The 19,687-nt window shown below is 44.3% G+C and overlaps 1 protein-coding gene across 6 annotated transcripts in view; it reads left to right on the top strand.

Moving 5' to 3' along the window:
• The first annotated feature begins 16,417 nt into the window (after window positions 1-16,417).
• The window catches only part of ZHX2 (zinc fingers and homeoboxes 2), a 118,426-nt gene continuing 115,156 nt past the window's right edge, over window positions 16,418-19,687 (top strand). For 3 of the 6 annotated variants that reach the window (XM_039524344.1, XM_039524346.1, XM_039524348.1), the window contains exon 1: window positions 16,418-16,605. The gene's annotated coding sequence lies outside the window, so the exon portion shown is untranslated. Of the gene's footprint in view, window positions 16,606-17,241; window positions 17,447-19,687 lie in introns of those variants that run through there. The other 3 variants (XM_039524347.1, XM_039524349.1, XM_039524345.1) reach the window with 2 other exon arrangements.

A 19,687-nucleotide genomic window follows, 5' to 3' on the forward strand; every position in this document is an offset into this window, starting at 1 on the left:
TCTGCCCCCGCAGCGCACTGCGCCCTCGCTCCTCTCCCCTCCCCCACAGCGCCTCCAGATGCCGCAAAACAGCTGATTGGCGCTAGGTGCTGGGAGGGAGGGACGAAGGGAGGGGGAGGCGCTGATTGGCGGGGCCCGCGGATGGGCAGGAGGCACTGGGGGAGGGGGAGGTTAGTAGGGGGGCTCCTCCCACCTCCTCACAAAGCGCGGGGCCCCTCAAAGTGCGGGGCCTGGGGCAGTTGCCCCGAATGGTCATACCCTAGGGACAGCTCTGCCAGGTGGAGGAGTAAGGGTAGGGCAGTAACCCCTTGTGCCACATGGAATATTTAAGGCAGGGTGTAGGGAGATACTGCAAGGGAGTTCTTGATAGACTGCTGAGGTGGGTGAACCTGGGAGTGTTGAACCTGTAGTCACCAGAGTCTGCAGCATCTGTGTTTGCTGCCAGAGAAGCCCCATTGTGTTCCTCATGCATCTCCTTCTCCTTTTCCTGCTGGGACTCCTGGGCCTTTCTCCTCTCCACACCTTCCTTCCCGAGGCTGTCTGCAGTGTTCACTCTCCTGGCCATGTGCTCCTGGCCAGGCCCCCACCCATCCATCCCATGGCTCCTACTGCCACCCCAGATGCCCCTTCCCATCGATCCTGGCCCCACTGCCTCTGCCAGATGCCCACCCTTCCCCCTTGGCTCCCACTGCCTCCCCACCCCCCCACCCATCCACCCCATGGCTCCTGCAGCCTCCCCCCAAAATACTCCCCCATTGCTCTTGGCCCCGCTGTCTCCCACCAGGCCCCCACCCATCCCCATGGCTGCTGTCCCCTGCTGCCTCCACCAGCCCCCCATATAATCCCCCCATTTCCCATGTGTCCTGCTGCCTCCCCCAGCCATGCCCATGGCTCCTGGCCCCTATTGCCTCCCCCAGACCCCCACCTATCACCTCTGTCCCCTGCTGCCTCCCCTGGCCCTCCATATACTCTTCCCATCCCCCATGGGTAGAGCCCTGCGCGAATACAAATGTATATCCGCTCCTGGGAGTGGCGGCCACACGTTATGCTCCTTTTGCTGCTGCAGTTCCCAGGAAAACCCTGCAGTTCTGTGGATACCGATTTTTATCTGCAGATACCGATTTATATCCGCAGATATCCGCATCCGTGGATATAGATTGGTATCCACACAGGGCTCTACCCATGGGTCCTGTTGCCTCCCCCAGAGGCCCCTTCCTCTCCTCCCATTGCCCCGACTCCCCAGGCAGCGGCACTCAGGCAGGCTAGTCCAGGCACCTACCTGAGCAGCGGCTGGCCAAGAAAGGACAAAAGTCCTTCCCCACGCTCCCTCTGGCAGGGAACTGGGCTGACAGTCCAGTCTTGCTTCCTTGCTCTAGGTGCCAGGGATCAGCAGGATTTCTAGCTGCTGGTGCCTTTCCCAGGCACGTCTCTGCAGCTGCACTCTCTACTTCAGTGTGGCAGAAATCTGACTGGGGGAGGCATACGACCCTTTGTGTCCCTCACACAAACACACACGTCGTCTATGCATGCTGTGATGCAGCACTGGCTTACAGGTTCTCACAGAACATGTCATCCTGAGTCCTCTTCTTTCTCTTCCTAATGTGGCTCAGGTGTTCCGTCGGCGTGAAGGGAGAGACGCTGAAGGCTGCAATGGTACCATTGATGGTACCACAGAGGTACCATTGTCAGTGCAGTCACAAAGGAAAGCATAACTTAAGATTCAGAACTCCTGTCCCTTGCTCCACTAAAGTTTTAAAGTTTTAAAGTTTAAGTGCTTATTGACACTTCTGCTTTGGAATGCTTGTGCTCGTCGCCACTCACGGCACCAGCCATGGTGAGTATGGGCCACCGGGATGAGAGAAATGAGGAGGGAATTGCTCGGTTGCATGAAACTATGAGTATAAGGCACTGGATACTGACATCGTTTTCCACAGGCGGTGGTGATTTTAGCTGATACCTCACTCCTGAGGGTAACAAAGGCAGAGAGAGCACAGCTGCTGCTGGCATCCAGAAGCCTCACAGGCCTGTATGCTGCTAGCCTGTGTACCTGCCAAAGTTATTGCTGACTGGTATAGGAAATGTCCTACAGCGGTGGAAGAAATAAGGCAGCCGTCCCTAGAAACCATCGGCAGAGGACTGTAGAACATCTCCATGGAAGTTTCATAAAAATCTATCAAGAGGATTCAAAGGACATCCTTCTATACATAGACAAACTGCTCCAAATGTCCACCCTTACCTAACTTCACAGGGCAAAGGAAAGCAGATAACAACTCTGTCTTGCTTTGTTGTACCACTACTTCTTCTAGTGCAAGTAAATTAATGAAAAGTCCATCACTGTGTGCTGTTAAGTTGGGGGTTACATCACTGTAATGAGAAATTAATTTACACGCTTACCTGAGGATCCTTCCCCTGCATCGGGCTTATCTGTGCTCAACTGCTGGGACGGATGGGAGTGTGGTGGAGTTTCAAACAGGTCCTGGCTTGCTGCATAATTGGACCCCCTGATGGCATGTCCTCCATCCTCCTCCACCTTGTGCTCGCTGTTCATGCCAGAAATCTCTGGCTTGGGCTCCTCAGAGGTATTGACAGCAGTCTAATGGATGGTGGTGGGTCTCCGCCAAGTATAGCATGCAGCTCTTTATAAAAGCGGAAGGTCTGTGGCTCAGCACCAGGTCAACTGTTGGCCTCCCTGGCCTTCTGGTATGCCTGCCACAACTCCTTGGCTTTCACACAGCACTACTGCTGGTCTGTGTCATACCCCTTCTCCTGCATCCCCCATGCAATCTGCTCATAGATGTCAAGGTTTCTATGTCTGGTCCATAGCTGTGCTTGCACAGCCTCTTCTTCCCACAGGCCCAGGAGATCCAATATTTCCTGTCTACGCCAAGCTGGAGCACTTCTGGAGCATGTAGCCAACATGGTCAGCTAAGCAGTTGCACACAATGAGAGAGAAAGGCTAGGTGTACTCACCAAGCTGGACAATCAGGAAAAGGCATTTCAAAAATTCATGGGGCTTTAAAAGGGAGGGCAGTGGAGTTCACAATTGTGACCAGAAAGGCCAGTGGCAGGCATTGTGGGACAGCTGCTGGAGGACTGTTAGTGTCGACATCGGTAACACAGTGTCTACATTCGCGCTGTGTCAACCTCGGTCCATCAACCATGGCTCAGTGCCACTCAAGGAGGTTAGTGTAAAAGGGCGCTTACATTGGTGGGAGACAAATTTAATTGTAGAAACATGCACAACTAGTTTTATGCAAGACGGCTTATGTCAACCTAACTTTGTAGTGTAGAGCAGGCCTAATCTCACTCTATTTACTTAACATTAGATGCTACACAAATGCTGGCAGCATGATGTTTAATTAAATTGTGTCTTAGTTATGTAAATTCACCCAGCAGTCGAGGCAACAAATACATGTTTTTGTGCATCAAATTATATATACACACTGTATCATGTTTTTCCCCAAACACTCTGGGAGTTCGGGAAAATCAGCATTTTGCAAGTAGCACTTGAGCCAAGCTTAACTGTGTGGGAAAATGTCACCATAAATTTGTCACTGAATAGGTTGACATTTAAGGTGACTCCTGTGACAAAACATTTTGCTCTGAAAAAGCTGCATTTTTTCTGGGGTTTATCAGGATCTGGCAAATATTCCTCCTCAGTTTTAGTGATACATCAACTATGAGAGAACTTGATTTTTAAAATTAATACTAGCAAAAGGGATATTACTAACAAAGCCTTCCCACCAGAATAAAATCTTGGTGTTACTGCAGCCTGTAGGGAAGATATATGTCCTGTGAATTCAGGTTGGGTCTCATCATCATTTACTTCTTCTAGCCTTAGTCCCATCTATATGGGGTCAGTTCTTTGAGTCCTTCCCCATTCCAGTCTGTCTTGAAGCAGTTCCTCAGAAACTCCACAGTTATCCAAATCCTTCTGTATAACACCCATCCATCTAGATGTGTGTCTTCCAACCCTTCTCTTACCCTCCACTTCTAAATTCCTATATATTCTTCCAGTCTTATTTTCACATTCCCAAACCATCTAAGCCTGGATCCTTTCAGCTTTTCTAAAACTGGAATCACCTTTCACATTTCCCCTAACACTTCATTCCTAACAGGGTCCATCCTTGAAACTCCAGACATCTAAGGTTGGGTCTCTCACTGAACATGTGAAATGTACTACAGTTGATTCACTGAGGAATAAAGATTCCAACTTATTTTCATGAGCACCATAATATTTCTCCTATTTAAAAAGGGAGGAACTTCGTATAGAAGCTCTTTTCTGAGGATGAAGGGAGGTTTCTATTATCACATCTAAAATAGAGAAAACTGGAAGGAATTCCACTTCAACTTTAGGCCCTGATCCTACAAACACGGTGTAGTGCTTTGAACAGTGAGTAGTCCCACTGAGATCAATGGCAGCTCACTGAGATGAAGGATGAGCTTGTGGCTAAGGCACTACAAAGTGACTCCAGAGAGCTAGCATTAATACCCAGCTCCATCACATTTTTCATTTGTGATCTTGGAAAAATCAAATGGCCCCAATCTTGCAATGGCATTTGCATCCACAGACCCCTGCCTGGTGCTCCAATTAAATCAGGGTAGCTACAGTCAGGGACAGGAATTCACCAATGCAATGTCATTGCAGGATCACAGCCATAATCTCTCTGCTTCAGTTCCCTATCTGTAACATGGGGTAACCATATTTGTCTGCTACACGGGGATGTTGTGAGTAAAGTGAGGCAAAGTTTTTTGGATAAATAGTATCAGAGGGGTAGCCGTGTTAGTCTGGATCTGTAAAAGCAACAAAGAATCCTGTGGCACCTTATAGACTAACAGACGTTCTGCAGCATGAGCTTTCGTGGGTGAATACCCACTTCTTCAGATGCATCTGAAGAAGTGGGTATTCACCCACGAAAGCTCATGCTGCAGAACGTCTGTTAGTCTATAAGGTGCCACAGGATTCATTGGATAAATAGTTTATTCACCCCAAAAAAAATAGTTTCAGGTTGGCAAAAACTATTTGGTGAATATTTTAAGAAGAACAAAGTGTGAGAAAGGGAATCCTGAAAAAGTCAAAAGATTTTGTTCAGCGTATTTGAAATGTTTAGCCTTTTCATTTCATTTCAAAAAAATTTTTTTTTAATTTAGCTGGATTTATTATTAAAGAGATAAAAATATACCCAAAAACAAACTGAAAAAAAGGCCCAAAAAATCATTTCCATTTGAGCAAAGCATTTAGTTTCACCCAAAATACACTTTTTCAGTTTTCCATATTGGTAAGAAAAACTACATTTCTGTGTTGAGTTGAGTTGAAATTATTTTCTTTCCTCTGTTGGGTTTTGTTTGTTTTTTGTTTTTTTGTTCAGCCACCAAACTGAAAAATCAATTATTCTCTCAGCTCTAGGGGTGAGGCTTATTCCATTAATGTTGGAAAACGCTTTGAGATCCTTGCATGGAAGGCACTATAAAAGCACTGATTATTATATTTTTTCCATTTAATATACACCAGCCAGGGATCAGTAAACTAATTACATCCACTTATTGAAAAGAGAGTATATTGGTAACATTAAAGCTGCTCAGGATAAACATTCTTATATCTTCCCGCTGTTTAACTGCATTAACATAAGTGTTTAATATAACATTTGACCTATCTCTCTTGAATTTTTCTAGATTACAACTGGGCCATTTGCACTTCAATAGTTCAGGAGCTGAGCTTTATTTTCGGGGAGATCAGAACATAACTAAGCAGTAAAAATTTCCTTGAGGCTGAAACTTGGCATAAAAAGGCTGAGCCCAGGAGCATTTTTAATGCCAATTTTGGAGAGAGAAAATTATTCTATTGTTTTTGTAATTTTTGTTTTCTGAGTCTTAATACTTGAGGTTGTATCTCCAAAATGGCTTCCATTAAAAGAATGCAGTTCAACAACAGTTTGACAGCTTTTTCATTGTATGGGTTAATTTGCTAATCTTTGTAAAGTGCATCGAAGATTAAAGGTCTATGTAAATGCTACGTATTATTATTAGTAATCATGGGCTATACAGATTAGATATAGTGAGTGGCAGTGGGAGGGAGATGAAGAGTATGAGATTTTAACTAAGGTGGCTACCTGTCCAGGTTTTCCCAGGATTGTCCCTTTTTTGAGGTAGCTGTCCTGGGAAATCTGTAAGGGTGCTCAGTACTCAGGCACGCCTGCGGGAGGTCCACCGGAGCCACGGGGCCAGCGGACCCTCCGCAGGCACATCTGCGGGAGGTTCACCGGAGCCGCAGGACCGGCGACCGGCAGAGCGCCCGCCGCTGCGTGCCGCCGTGCTTGGGGTGGCAAAATGGCTAGAGCCGCCCCTGCTGAGCACAGGGACTGTAAGGAGCAGCAGAGTTACTGTGAAAGATGGATGGGGAGAGCAGGGAAAGCCAGGCATTGGGGGGCATATTTAAGGGTTGCAGAAGAATGGGGTGCTGAAGGTTGTGGGGGGCAGAAGGAATGGGAGCAGAGGGAGACAGCTCAGGGGTAAGGAGAAGGAGTGCTACCCAGTTGGGAAGACGGGAGAAGAGAGTGAGTGAAATGTTGTTTCTTGCAAAAGGCTAAACTAATCCCTTATTGTTTTTACAGTGCTATTATTGTTGATATGAACTACTGATATAAGTTTAAAGTTCTGTAATATGTATATCTGTAACTCATCAACCCCAAAAAGTAATATCAATTCTATATGCAACTGTGAATCCATGATGCATTAATTAGGCCAGTGGTTCTCAAACTGTTTATCATCCAGCTCTTCTCTTATCAAAGGAAATAAACTAGGAGGGGTGGGAGTCAAGACAGTAATGGGACATGGATGGCAGTTCTCCTATTTCAAGGGCAAGGAGAGGGTAAGTTGAGTCTACATATGAGCAGAAGGAAGAAGCATTAATTTCTGTGTATGTTAAAAGTTGATATTTTTAACCTGAAATTATCATACCCACATTGGCAAAGGAGTAGGGAGAATTTTAAAAGTCAAAAATGGACTAAAAACATGATTTGATGTTTTTTTTAATTTCATGACAGGTGGGTTCTGACTCATGATTTTTTATTTTTTGAGGCTGGCAGTACTGGTTCAGCATGTAATAGAATGAAGCCAAAATCCCAACTGGGTCCTCTGGACACTGCCACAATATAAATGTTAAATTAGAATCTGATATATATTGTGCCAACGAAGAAACTGCATAACTTTCTGTATTCTTTCCTCCACCTTGCCAGCATCCTCTTTCGTCATTCTCAGTTTAGATTGAGAGAGGGACCACATCATAACAGGGCCACCTGGGGGAGGGAGGGGGGCAATTTGCCCCGGGCCCCTGCGAGCCCTGCCCAGCGGCTGTCCGGGTCTTTAGCCAGCATTTCAGTGGCGGGGGGCCCTTCAGTCACTCTGGGTCTTCGGCGGCATTTCGGTGGCGGGGGGGCCCTTCAGTGCTGCCGAAGACGCGGAGTGAATTAAGGGCCCCTCGGCACCGAAATGCTGCCGAAGACGTGGACCGCCGCCGGGTGAGTACAAGCGCCGCAGCTCCCCAGCTTTGCCCCAGGCCCCCTGAATCCTCTGGGCGGCCCTGCATCTTAATTCCCAGTGAAAAGCACCAGGCACACCTATGGCACTGTATAGAAGTGCAGCAGCCAATACTTAAACTTTGTCTCATCTGTTAGCTTTTTCCCTTTCAATTGCCAATCATAGAGCATACTGTGCCATTGATTTTTTGTTACTATTATTTTTTAATCAGAATCCCCATCACAGGCTTCCCATTAATCAATTCTGACTAAAAATTAATGGCACATTATGCCTCATTCAAATCCTGCCTAGGGGATTGATCCTGCAAGTACATACTATGTAAGTACCTTTCTGTATGCAAGCAGTCAGTGAATTAAAGTTACTCATATGAGTATGTATTTGCAGTGTCGGAGCCTGGTTTGTAACTTACAGTCTGATTCAAAGTCCATTGAAATCAGTGAAAAGACTCATTGATTTCAGTCTTTAGTGACAGACAATGCATAGCATTTGATGTGATGGCAGTTAGATAGCCCATGTGAAATTAATTTGGTCATTTCAGTCCAGTTGTCCACAAAACATCACCACAATTGTCACCCTCACCCGCAATCTGAGCTGAGCAGCCGAAGACTGAATGGGCTTGAAAACTGGGCCACTCGCCCCCTAGTGGTGGTCTCTCTGGCAAGGGTTGACACATAGTGCTAGAGTAGCATGGGGAAAACGTGCGTTGCCACTGCCTACACAGTATCTGTTTCTGTGGATAAAAAGAGGATTTTGGGTCTCCAGGGCTGACAAACAGGAACAAAATTCCCCCAAAAAATTCAAAGAATTTTGAAAAATAGTTTGTACTACAAATAATGTAAAAATCCAAGCGGTGAGGACTTGTCCATTAAAGCAAAAGAGAAATGTCTGTGCTGTGAGTGAATGTATGTGCTGTGCAGAGAAATTTATGTGCTGTGAGTGAATGTATGTGCTGTGCAGAGAAATGCATGTGCTGTGAGTGAAATTCACACCTGTGCAGAGGTTCAGCATAAGGCTTTAGCCCTTCTTCACAGAAGTGGATTTCCCCCCGCTCCCACCCCCGTCTGTAGCTGAGTTCCTGTTACTATTATTGTAGAAACTGTTCTTTTATTCTTCATCCCGACACAGCCTTGCCTGCCTGATCCTTCAGTGAGGTCATAAGTCTCAGTTGATCACATCACAGTATGTTGCCACAGAAATGATTTTAAAGTCACAAATTGTGTGCATTATGATTTCACAGCAGATGGGCTGTGAGGGAGGAAGTCCTCATTTAATTTTTTTTAATGGCTTTGGTAACTAGCAAGCACAATAAGAAAAATTATGACAATCTCATCAAAGGTTAATGGATTCATCTCTCTCTGATCTGCTGAAAGTCCAAGAGGAGAAATACTGAGCAGAGGCTGCTTCCATGAGCCCATTCAGCACTTTGGTCCTCTGACTGGCTGGAAAATTCTGTAATCTGCCTGACTGCAGGAAACCAAGAGCAGTGGTGTGGAATTCAAACTTCCCTGCATCTCAAAGAACCCTTTGGTCTATGCAAAGGCCTAGCAGGAGATGGTAGATGGTAGGGGTGCAGAAGGCATGTGGCTTTGTTAAAAGACGCTGCACAGTGAAAGAGGGAGATTTGGACTCCTGAATTAGGAAGACTACTTGGAGAGCTATCTGAGGTATTTATATGGCTCCCTTTACCGTAATGTCCAAGCCCCTCACAATCTTTTAAATGTATTTATCCTCACAACACGCCTCTGCGGTAGGGAAATGCTATCATCCCCATTTACAGCTGGGAACTGAGGCATAGAGAGACTGCCATACAGGAAACTGGCGGTGGAGCAGAGAATTGAACCCAGATCTCCAGGGTAGTGCCCTATACACTAGATCCCTTACCCGCAGTAAAAGAGATGTCTCTAAGCTAGACATTTGGGTCCTGATTCTCAGAACTGCTGAGCATCCACAGCTCCCGGGGACCTCACCTGGAGTTGTCGGTGCTCTGTATCTCCTTTGATTTCCAGAAGGTCTGCAACTGGGAGGTGGGAGAAGAGTCACCAGAGAATATGCTCTTCCATAGCGGAGCAGCTCAGCAATCTCAAGGCAGATTCTGAAGCTAAATATCTCTCTTCTGTGCCTGCAGCATTCATTGTGATCAGCATTTTGGTGGCCTCAGGTTGAGTCTGATGTATTTTCCTGATAGCAAAGTGAAATGCTGCATGTTCTACTTTGTTCAATGACTAGCTCTTGATCACTATAGGAAGAAACCAGATGGTTCCCACGATAAGTGATCAGCACTCCTGGAGTTTTTGAAACAGAGAAAGACAGATGCCAGCATGCCTTTTGCCAGGACCCATCTTAAGCACAGGCAATACAAGCAAATACTCGGAGGGATTGCACTTTGGGGATTCTCTCACTCTGGACTCGGCAACTAATCTTCCCAGTCAGCCATAGGACCAGAGGGGGAACACATCTTGCCTCCAGATCTCCTCCAACAGCAGAGGGCCCTGAAAATCATAAGGTCAGTCCTACCCAAGATTTGATCCAATTAGACTGCTGTGCTTTTCTGTACATTTATTTTAATGTCTTTTTTTTCATATAATGCATCAGATCAGCCTCTCTCTGCTCTCCCTGTGCTTGTGATTTATACAACTGAATGAGTAAGAAAACATATTTAACTGATCGCAAACCAAAATGCCCTGGTATGTAGGAGGCTTTCATTGGGTTATTTCTTTGAAGAAGAAGAAAAAAAAAAGGTGTGAGGTTGAGGTTTGGTTTTTTTTGGTTTTTGGGGAGAGCGGATTGGACAAACTGATACTGATATAGAGCCTTGTTTCTCCACCATTTGTTTGCACCATGTGTCCTGACCTTCAGCCAAACACCACTTCCTGCCATTAGCACAGAGATCAAGATCTCTGCAAAAGAAAACAGTACCAGCTTTTGTGTTTAAACAATGTATTACAGGTACCTTAGTTTCCACTGACATAGACGATAGTACAAAGCCCAATCCACCCCTTAAATTGTAATAAAATCAACATTCAATTCAATGGATGATCCATAAATGAATCCATAGCAGAACTAGGGGGCAAAGGAGACAATGATCATAGCGAAATTACCTATTAGGGGCCAAACCTAACTCCCACTGAAGTCAATTGAAAGACTCCCATTGATTTCAATAGGAGCTGGATCTGATCCTACAGTATCAATTCTACTGTCTTGCAAATCTCCAGCCAGAGAATGTACCCTATATTAAAGGGATAGTGTCAAGTAACTTTGGTCCAAAATATAGGGTCTCTTTAATGGACACAGGAAGGTTTTACAACTCTCAATATTAAAGCTGGGCAAATAACCAAAAAAAAAAAAAAAAACTTGTGAATCTTTTAAAGGGAAAAATATCACAAAATTCAATAAGAATATTAATCCTATAATATTTTACCATCTATACCTAATCAAAACACATTTTTTCAATTTTTAAAAAATAAATGGAAACAGGTTTTGATTAGATTTCACAGTGGTGTTGGCAACCCAAACACTACAGCGTGTGAAAATCTGAAAGCAAAACTCCGTAGAAACAAAAGTCAGACTACCTAGTATATTTTCATTACCCAAGTAGATCAAATTGCAGCATGCAAAGAGCATGAATAGTGAAACATGCATTGGAACTGTACTCTTATTTCAGTTGTAATCAACAAAGGGACAATGAATAGTGATAAGCTTTATTTTATCTTCAGTCTATAAAATGTCTATCAATCCCTTTGGTCCCAAATACAAAAAGATGCATCCATGTGATCTAAGCCAAAAGGCTGAGAAGAAGACAACATCTTTTAGCCCCAGAGACTAAAGTCCCTGTCCTGAAAGGAGCTATCCATGGGCAGACCACTTTAGGCTATCTTCTGCACTGTCTAGAGGCAGGGGGAGGCCTCTCCCAGCTGGATAAGAGGCTTTTCAGCCGCCTTTATGCTGCTCAGGCCCTTTTACTCAACATAAAGGGGTTGGAGAGAGGGTAAGGATCTCACCCTTAGTGTCACTATGAGTGAAATTCATAACATAAGGCATAAGTGGGACTTAAGTAGTACATAGGTCTTTTGCAGCAGCTCTGCCTAGGAGGTAATTTAAACCTGTGTGCAAACCTCCTGCTATGATCAACAGGAGCTCCTCTACTTATTATAGTCTTTATATGGTCTTAAAGACTGACCTTTCTTCAAAATATAAAAAGCAGGTGGATCGCTGCCTCACTGAGGGCATCAACACTTAAGTCATATGCTGACTTTTTTTTTTTTATTTTAAGCAATGGTCAGGATTCCCCTACCATGCTTATGCAAACTATAGTCATGTGTGGAGTTGAACTGAAGCATTTCTGTGCAAACCATGTGTCTCCTTCACTACAGAACAGACTTCCTAGTCATTTCTCTACTAGACCTAGCGTATTAACTCTGATTAGTGTTCTATGAAGAATAAATAATCACTGAATGAAACTGTAAGGTCCAAAGATGGTCTACAATATGTGACACCAAAGAATGGAATATGCCCTCATCATATCCTATTCCTGGCCATAAGCAAAAAAATCCAAATAATTCAGCAAGTAGGATGGTGTCACTTTACAGCAGGGCCGGCAGTTTTAGGTGTGGAGCTCAAATCATCATATTATCTAGACACACTGATCATAAGAAAATAAGAGGGCATAATATTTAAAACAAGAGGGATCTCTCCTCTCACTGTCCTGGGAAGCAGTGCATGTGTGTTTTGTGCTATCTAATCAACGTGGCTTTTGTTTTGTTATCCATTGAGAACCAGTCCCACACAATAAAATGTTGCAACTTACCCTTTCACACAATGTATAGGCAATTCCCACTCTGTTACATTGTCATCAATCCATTAAACGCAGTTTTAAAGTTGTATTAATTATAAGTGATTATTATCTACTGAAAGTTAACAAGAGTATTCATATATCTGTCATAAATACATATATATTTTAATAGATACATATGGAGGAGTTAGGCCACTGATTGGGTTTATAAACCAAAGTCATGAATCAACATGATATCCAAAGGCAAATAGAGCTTGTGGGGATGAGTGAATTAATTGAAATGTGCAAAATCATGTGACCAGACTGACAATGACAGAAGTTGTGCATTTGCTGAGTATTAGCAATACCCATTATTCCAGCAGGAGATTGAAATAAATTTATTGAGAGCAGTTTGCTCCCAATTTGTTTATTTCAAACAGCAGGAAACAAATAATTTTTGCATAAGACCAAATTCTCCAAATTTTGATCAAATTATGGCTCATTTAAGTGATAGAAGATCACTAACCTTTTCTGATACAATACATATTTTTGGAGGACAAACAAATCCCAAAAGATAGTTTACTGCAGAAGTCACGGTTGGCACAAGTTATACTATCTTTGCCATGTATCAGAGGGGTAGCCATGTTAGTCTGGATCTGTAAAAGCAGCAAAGAATCCTGTGGCACCTTATAGACTAACAGACGTTTTGCAGCATGAGCTTTCGTGGGTGAATACCCACTTTGTCAGATGCAAGTAGTGGAAATTTCCAGGGGCAGGTATATATATGCAAGCAAGAAGCAAGCTAGAGATAACGAGGTTAGTTCAATCAGGGAGGATGAGGCCCTGTTCTAGCAGTAGAGGTGTGAAAACCAAGGGAGGAGAAACTGGTTCTGTAGTTGGCATGACTTTAAGGACCCAAGGGTAGAATCAGCCCTTTAAATGTCTAGGATACTTTTTAGACTTGATTTTAATTTACATCTATGTCTATTTACACTGTGTAAAGGCAACTTAAAATGGACACAAATGACATTTACGCCCATTCACAGATTCTTTTGCACTGCCAGACCCATTTAAAGGGGCTGTAATGTAAATGAAAATCAGAACATTTCTAAAGTAGGTGGATTTTTTCCTTCTTTTTGTTCATCTGCTCCTTTTAGAAATACAAACACACAGCTGCACCAAAACATTATGGCTTTTGTTTCTTTTCATTTTACAAATCATGGACATGAGGGCAGTCATCAGAGATTGTTTCAAAAAAAATTGTTTGAAAGTTCATCCCTTTTTCAGAAATCTAAAAATTCAGAGCTGGCATTGTAGCTGGTCAACCTGCCCCTCACTAGAACCCCCCATCCCCAATTTGCAAATATTGAGTTGAATTTTTTTTTAATAAAACAAAATTGTCAATAAAAACATTTGATCAAAAATAAATCAAAATTTGGAAACTTTCAGCTAGTTTCAGTAGTAATCTTTTGTGCCTTCAATATAGGTGGAGAGTGTGTATGTCTATCCATCCCTATTCCCTAAATCTAGAGCATGAAAAGGTAAGCACAAACCTCAGTTGGAACCACAGAAGAGAAAGACAAAAATCAATTTTGGTATCAAATCACTTACAGATACTAAGCTAAATCAGGCAGTCAAAAACACTCCTACTCAGTTGAGAGTGCCCCTGTAAAGAAGTCTTTTGACATCGCTTTGACATATTTGCCTTCTTAGATGATTATTCAGTTACAATAACGTGGTGCTTTTCTTCAAACATTTGAATACAAGCATCTTGCAATCCCCCATTCTAGACAGAAAAAAAAAAAGTTCAACAAACAAGGTTGTACAGCTGGTTTCAAAGGTGCAAGCTGGGCTCTAATTATGTACCCCAGAATACTATTAACATGAAACCAATCTGAAAACTTCAGGGGTGGTTCTAAAACCAAGTGATTCCAGGTTTTTGGAGAGTTCTATATAAACAATTAAAATATTAATTTAGACTAGATAACATGCCCCTGCCATTCAGATGATAACATGCTTCTCACAATATTAGCCTGTGGTTGCTACAAATGGCTGGTATTTTGAACTCAGATGCAATCAGTAAATATGAATTTTAAATGAATTTAAGTAAATCAAAAATAGCGTGCAACCTATCTCACTACATCCTTGTAGTTTAAAGCCAAAAAATATATTAAATCTTAATTTTAAACGGTGAAAGGATCCTTCTGTTTATAGTAGATTAATGGGAATTTCGGGCATTAACTGAGAAATAGTATTTCCCAGAAAATAATAAACAAGAGTGATCTGAAGTCTTAAAAAAATAAAATACAAAAGATTTAAAAAGCTACATGAGAAGTAGAGCATGAAAAAAAAAACCTCCTACCTCCCCAGGTAGCCTGACCTGATTCTAAAAGAGCTAGTTATAATTAGGAAGACAGTTTCATCAATGCCCTTACAATGTAAACAATGATTGGAACCTTGTTTTCAGCTGATATACAAGATGCAGATAGTCACAGCCCGAAAAGGCCAGGACTGTCATTCCTGCCTCATCCCAGATCTGTTTTTTTTCACTAACAGACAAAATTCAGGCAGATCTGAACACTGTAAATGATGAGCACAGGCTGTTTAGCACGCTGCCTGCTTTCTGCAATGCTGCCGCCTCTGTCCCTATTCTCACCGGCTTCTCTGTCTGCTACACGTGGTCGGGATCAACAGTTTGCCGAGCTCGTCAGTGACACCTTGAACTTTTAGAGAAAATGGGTCTCGCAGGGGATTTTCGGACACTGTCGGTTTCACCGGGTCGCCCCCTTCAAACCTCACTAGAGGAGAGCGTTCCGAAGGCTGGATCCTGCCAATTCTTTGTACCCAAGATCTCAAATTGTACCATCATAATAGAGACCGAATAGAGTCGCTCCTACTGCTCCCCAAAACACCCGGCCCCGATGCACTCTTCCAACAGTGCTGTTAAACGCTGGATCGTGCCAATTTTGGCCTTGACCCCCCCTCCCCCAAATTATAATGCCTAAACAAAGAACGAAACACCCACCCACTGCATCCTGGAACAAGAGGGCGGTAATAGCAGGTCCATTCCGCCCCCAAGACTGGATCCTTACAGTTTTTAGCCCCAAGCCGCAAAATGCCACTGTCTGCCTGAACTACGTTTAGACGGGAAAACTGGGTGTGAGGTATGCAGCCAAATATCAGCTGGACCCAGCAAGATACAGGTGTCAAATTAGAGTGTTTGCATCTCTCTGTTAGGAGGATGTGATGGGGCCAGGGGGGTACTCGGGGGAGAATGGTAGATTCATGGCGTATTCTGTGTTCTAGTAGTACCGTTTCTGTGTGTCTGTGGCCAAAAATACAGCAGGATCCAGATGCCAGATCTGAGGTATGGCTCATCCTGGGCTGGATAGTCAAGGTGCAGCTGCTGCTTGCTCGCTCTTTAGGCGGTCGCATTTCGGGGACCAAAAACTGACTGCCCGGTCCTGGGCCCACATCTGACTATTTATGCTAATGGCGCTATGGAATGCATTGGATTCCAGAGGGGTGTGCGTGTGTGTGTGTAAGAGGAGCGTCTACACTTGTTCTTTAGGAAGCGTTACCATTTGGAGGGTGTGGGGCCAAAACTGAGTAGGATCCAGGTGCCAGAATCGGAGCGGGGGGGAGGGACAGTTGCATGGGAATGTGTTGGAGGGGCTGGGGTATTTTCGAGGTCGTGGGAGTGGTTAGTGTTGTTCTCTATTTCGGTGGGATAATTTGGGGTCTTGGGAACAACATTAGCAGGATCCAGGTAGATGCAGTTTTTGGCATATCCAATGATCTCTCTCCCGGCCCTGCCAACTCCTAGCTAAATAATAATATTTAAAAAAAAAACCACTGGCGGTAGCGATAGACTTTTTAAGTTACCCAAAAGGAAAAGACCCCCCCACACACACACAGACACACACACGTACGTGTGCCTAGATCGCAGAGGGGGAGCAATTTTTTTTTTACAATCAGCCTCTTAAAGGCGCCTGGGTCAATTTCAGTTTCTAACTTTCTCCCAAATAAAGGGACCCCGGTAGAAGAGCCGCTGGTGGTATCGTATGCAAATACGCATGCTGACGTCAGAGATCATGTGGGTTTTGGCGTAGATTCCCCACTGATCGAAGGATTTTTTTTTTAATTATTTTATTTTTTTGCCCGTGTTTGTGCTGCTGGGGGGGAGGGGGCTTTGCCCAGGCTCCCCAGCCGGCTCCCACGTTCCCCAGCGTGGCGAAAGGCAGAGCCCTTCCACTGGGGGAAAGTTCGTGCCGCTGCCTCCTAAAGCCTCCTGGGCGCAGGTAAGAGACTTCCCCCCCCCCCCTTCCCTTCTCCTTGCCTCACTCACCTCCTCCCCCCTTTGCAAACACCCCGACCCGCCCGGGGACGCGCCGAGGGCTCCCGCGAACCCCTGAACCTCGCTGCCCCCATGCACTTGCGAGCGCTCCTGTCCCTCGCCAGAGCCCAGCGCAGGCGACCGCCAGCCGCTCAGACCCAACTTTTCCTCCCCGGCCAGCGCCTTTGGAAACGGGCTCGTGAATGGAACTTCAGCTGGGGGGGGGGGGGAATTGCAGAAGGGAGAGAAGAAGCCGGGGGGGGGGGAGATCGGATTGTGTTTAAACGCATCCGCCCCCTCCCTGCCATGCAAGTTTGGGTGAATGGGGCAGAGACGAGGAGGAGGAGGAGAAAGGGGGAAAAAACATGTCTACGTTTCCCTGTGTCTGTCGACATCAGCAACACAAAATATGGCGTCCGCTTTCGACAGGGCGTTACGTAGAGGCGAGCAGGGCGATTTTTTTTATTGCCTTCTTTTAACAGCTCCCTCTGGTTTAAAGCCACATAAATCCGCGGAGCTGGGTGCCCAACGGGGGGGAGGTTCCCTGGCTCCCGCTGGAACGCGTGGCATTTGCACCGCTCGTCGCCCCACTTCTCTGAGTTGGCAGAGATGGGGGGTGGGGGGTGTTATTCTTTCCCAGTGACGATTTGTCCTTAATGTGGTGGCAGGCACCATGACGCGCTGGGGTGCAGCCCCTTTAACAGCTCCTGGTAACTGCAGATAAGAGGTGAGAGGGAGAAGCAGCAGCAGCTGAGACGTTGTGTTACAATCCTGAGCTGGGGTGTGTTTCTACACCGGGCCCTGAGGTGGGTAGAGATTGATACCCCCGTCCCAACACACTGCCCCCAAATAAAACTTGCCACGACACTGATCATCCGCCAAACGGAGTTGCTCTCTCTTTAGTGCCTCCGTCTTTCCTCCTTTAAAAAAAAAAGTCTCAGCGGCTGGTGCTTTAAACCATCCCATCAGAGGTTAATCCTCGTGGCTGGTGGTGGTGTTTTCAGTTCTTTTGTTGCAACTTGCTTTTCAAAGACAACGTTAGTAATCAGAGATCTTAGTTGTCTCTTGGCTTCTTCCGTCCGCTTTTGGGAAGAGTCTTCCAGATTCCTGGCAAAGTTTTTTATTTTTCTAAAGCATCACACCGGTGATTTTTGTTCTTTTCTGTCTTGGCTGAGACTAGGGGAAGAGAGACAATTCCCCCCCGTGTTGATAGGAATAAAACTTGGTTCTCAGGAAGTGAAGTTGTGATTTGCTGAGGAGTTCCACCTGATTGATTGACTTCAAAGCCATGTGGGGGTCTCTGCCCTCAACTGTTTCCTGATTGCCTTTTGTTTGCTTTTACTGTGGGAATCCAGCCTTCCGCAAAGCCAGCTTTTTAAAGGGACATTGTACATTTTTCCCCACCTGGGGCTTCTCTGGTAACTTTTTGAATGAAAGTTCCTGATCTTGTCAATGCAGATGCTGTTTGCAAACGTTTGGAGTTGTAGGGGATTGAAGGTGGCCTGCCAAAACAGAAAACCAAGCAAAACAAAACTTCTGTGTTAAAATTTGAAGTATAAAGGGGTGGGGTGGGTGAGCTAAGCAGGAGGTATTCAATCAAAAGGTAACTACATTTAAAAGATCTGTTTCATCACCTCATTACATTTATGTCCCAAGGCAGCAATGCCACAAAGTATCAAATGACTACCAAGAAGAATATACATCTTTTAAAATGGCATATTTAACATCACCAGGGAGTTATGAAGCCCTCACAAGGGCTTGGTCACCAGTGGAATACTACTTTTTTTTTTTTTTAATATAAGAATACCAACAAACATAATGTGATTCCTTCCCCCTGCTGCCATTTGACTGTGCCGATATCAGGGCCCCAGTTGAGGAAGATACTTCAGCACGTGCTTAACTTCAAGAACATGAAGCCTCAACTAAATACTTTCCTAAATCAGGGCTTAATGCATTAAAAATGACAGCTACCTGAACTCCCTTTATAAAAAGAAATATTCTGGTTGTGTAAGCACTCTCTGATCTATGTTTCATTTTTTGGTTTACTTATAAGTAGTTTGCCTCTGCCCTGTTAATGCTTTGCCTTTAATTGTTACACTTAACCCATAGCACTGAGAGTATGGTCAGCCTCAGGTATGAGGCACTAACAACCCAGTAAAACCACTTAAATTCATAACTTTATGTATTAATTTCCCCGTCCAGGAAAGCAAATGTACTGCACAGTATGATAGTTGAAAATGTAAATGCTAAGAAGCCTTTTAAAGTTTTAACACCAGCCTTTATTCTCATTCTATGCCCTTTAACCTATTCATTCTTTCCAAAACATCTATCGTATATGGGTGGAAGATTTCATTTGTCATCCCCTCTCTCTGTACCCCTTATGATCCAAATCTAGGAAATCACTTAAGCACATGCTTAAATTTGAGCATGTTAATAGTCCAATTGACATCAATATGACTACTCATGCCGAAAATTAAAGCTAAGTTCCCACCTGCTCCTCCACATAAAGAGCAGAAACTGTCTCAGGTTTTCTCTAAGTAGGTTGCCAGTTGAAAGTAGCTCATTCTTGGATAAATAATTCCTCTCAAGTTCCAAAAGCCCTCTTCTCCAAGTTACGATAAATATATGATTTCTAATGAGTATGTATAAAATTAATATGTTGACCCTAGAATTAGATGTTAGTACCATCACGTCTGTTTGTTCTTTTTGCTGGTGAAACTTTATATGAGAAGACAGCTCTTGAGCATAATAAAGGTATCCTTTTTTTTTTCCTGAATCCCCGAAGTATCTGATTGCTGTTGTAGATCTGCTTGTCCCTGTGCAGAATGTTGATTTTAATGCCAGAAATGACATCACAGTATTTGCATGTATCATGACTTCACTTTTTACTCCCCCTGTTCTTGGATTGTCTTGCAGAGTATTTTAGCTGCAGCACAGTTAATGTTTTGGGTCTGTTTGTGGTGTGGTTTGTTTTTGTTTTTATCCTGGCCCAAATTACTGTTTAGCGTGTCCACTGAGTTTGAGGAATAAAAACAGCTACTGACAAT

This window comes from Mauremys reevesii, linkage group 2 (genome assembly GCF_016161935.1).
Source record: "Mauremys reevesii isolate NIE-2019 linkage group 2, ASM1616193v1, whole genome shotgun sequence".
In the NCBI taxonomy this organism is placed as follows: Eukaryota; Metazoa; Chordata; order Testudines; family Geoemydidae; genus Mauremys; species Mauremys reevesii.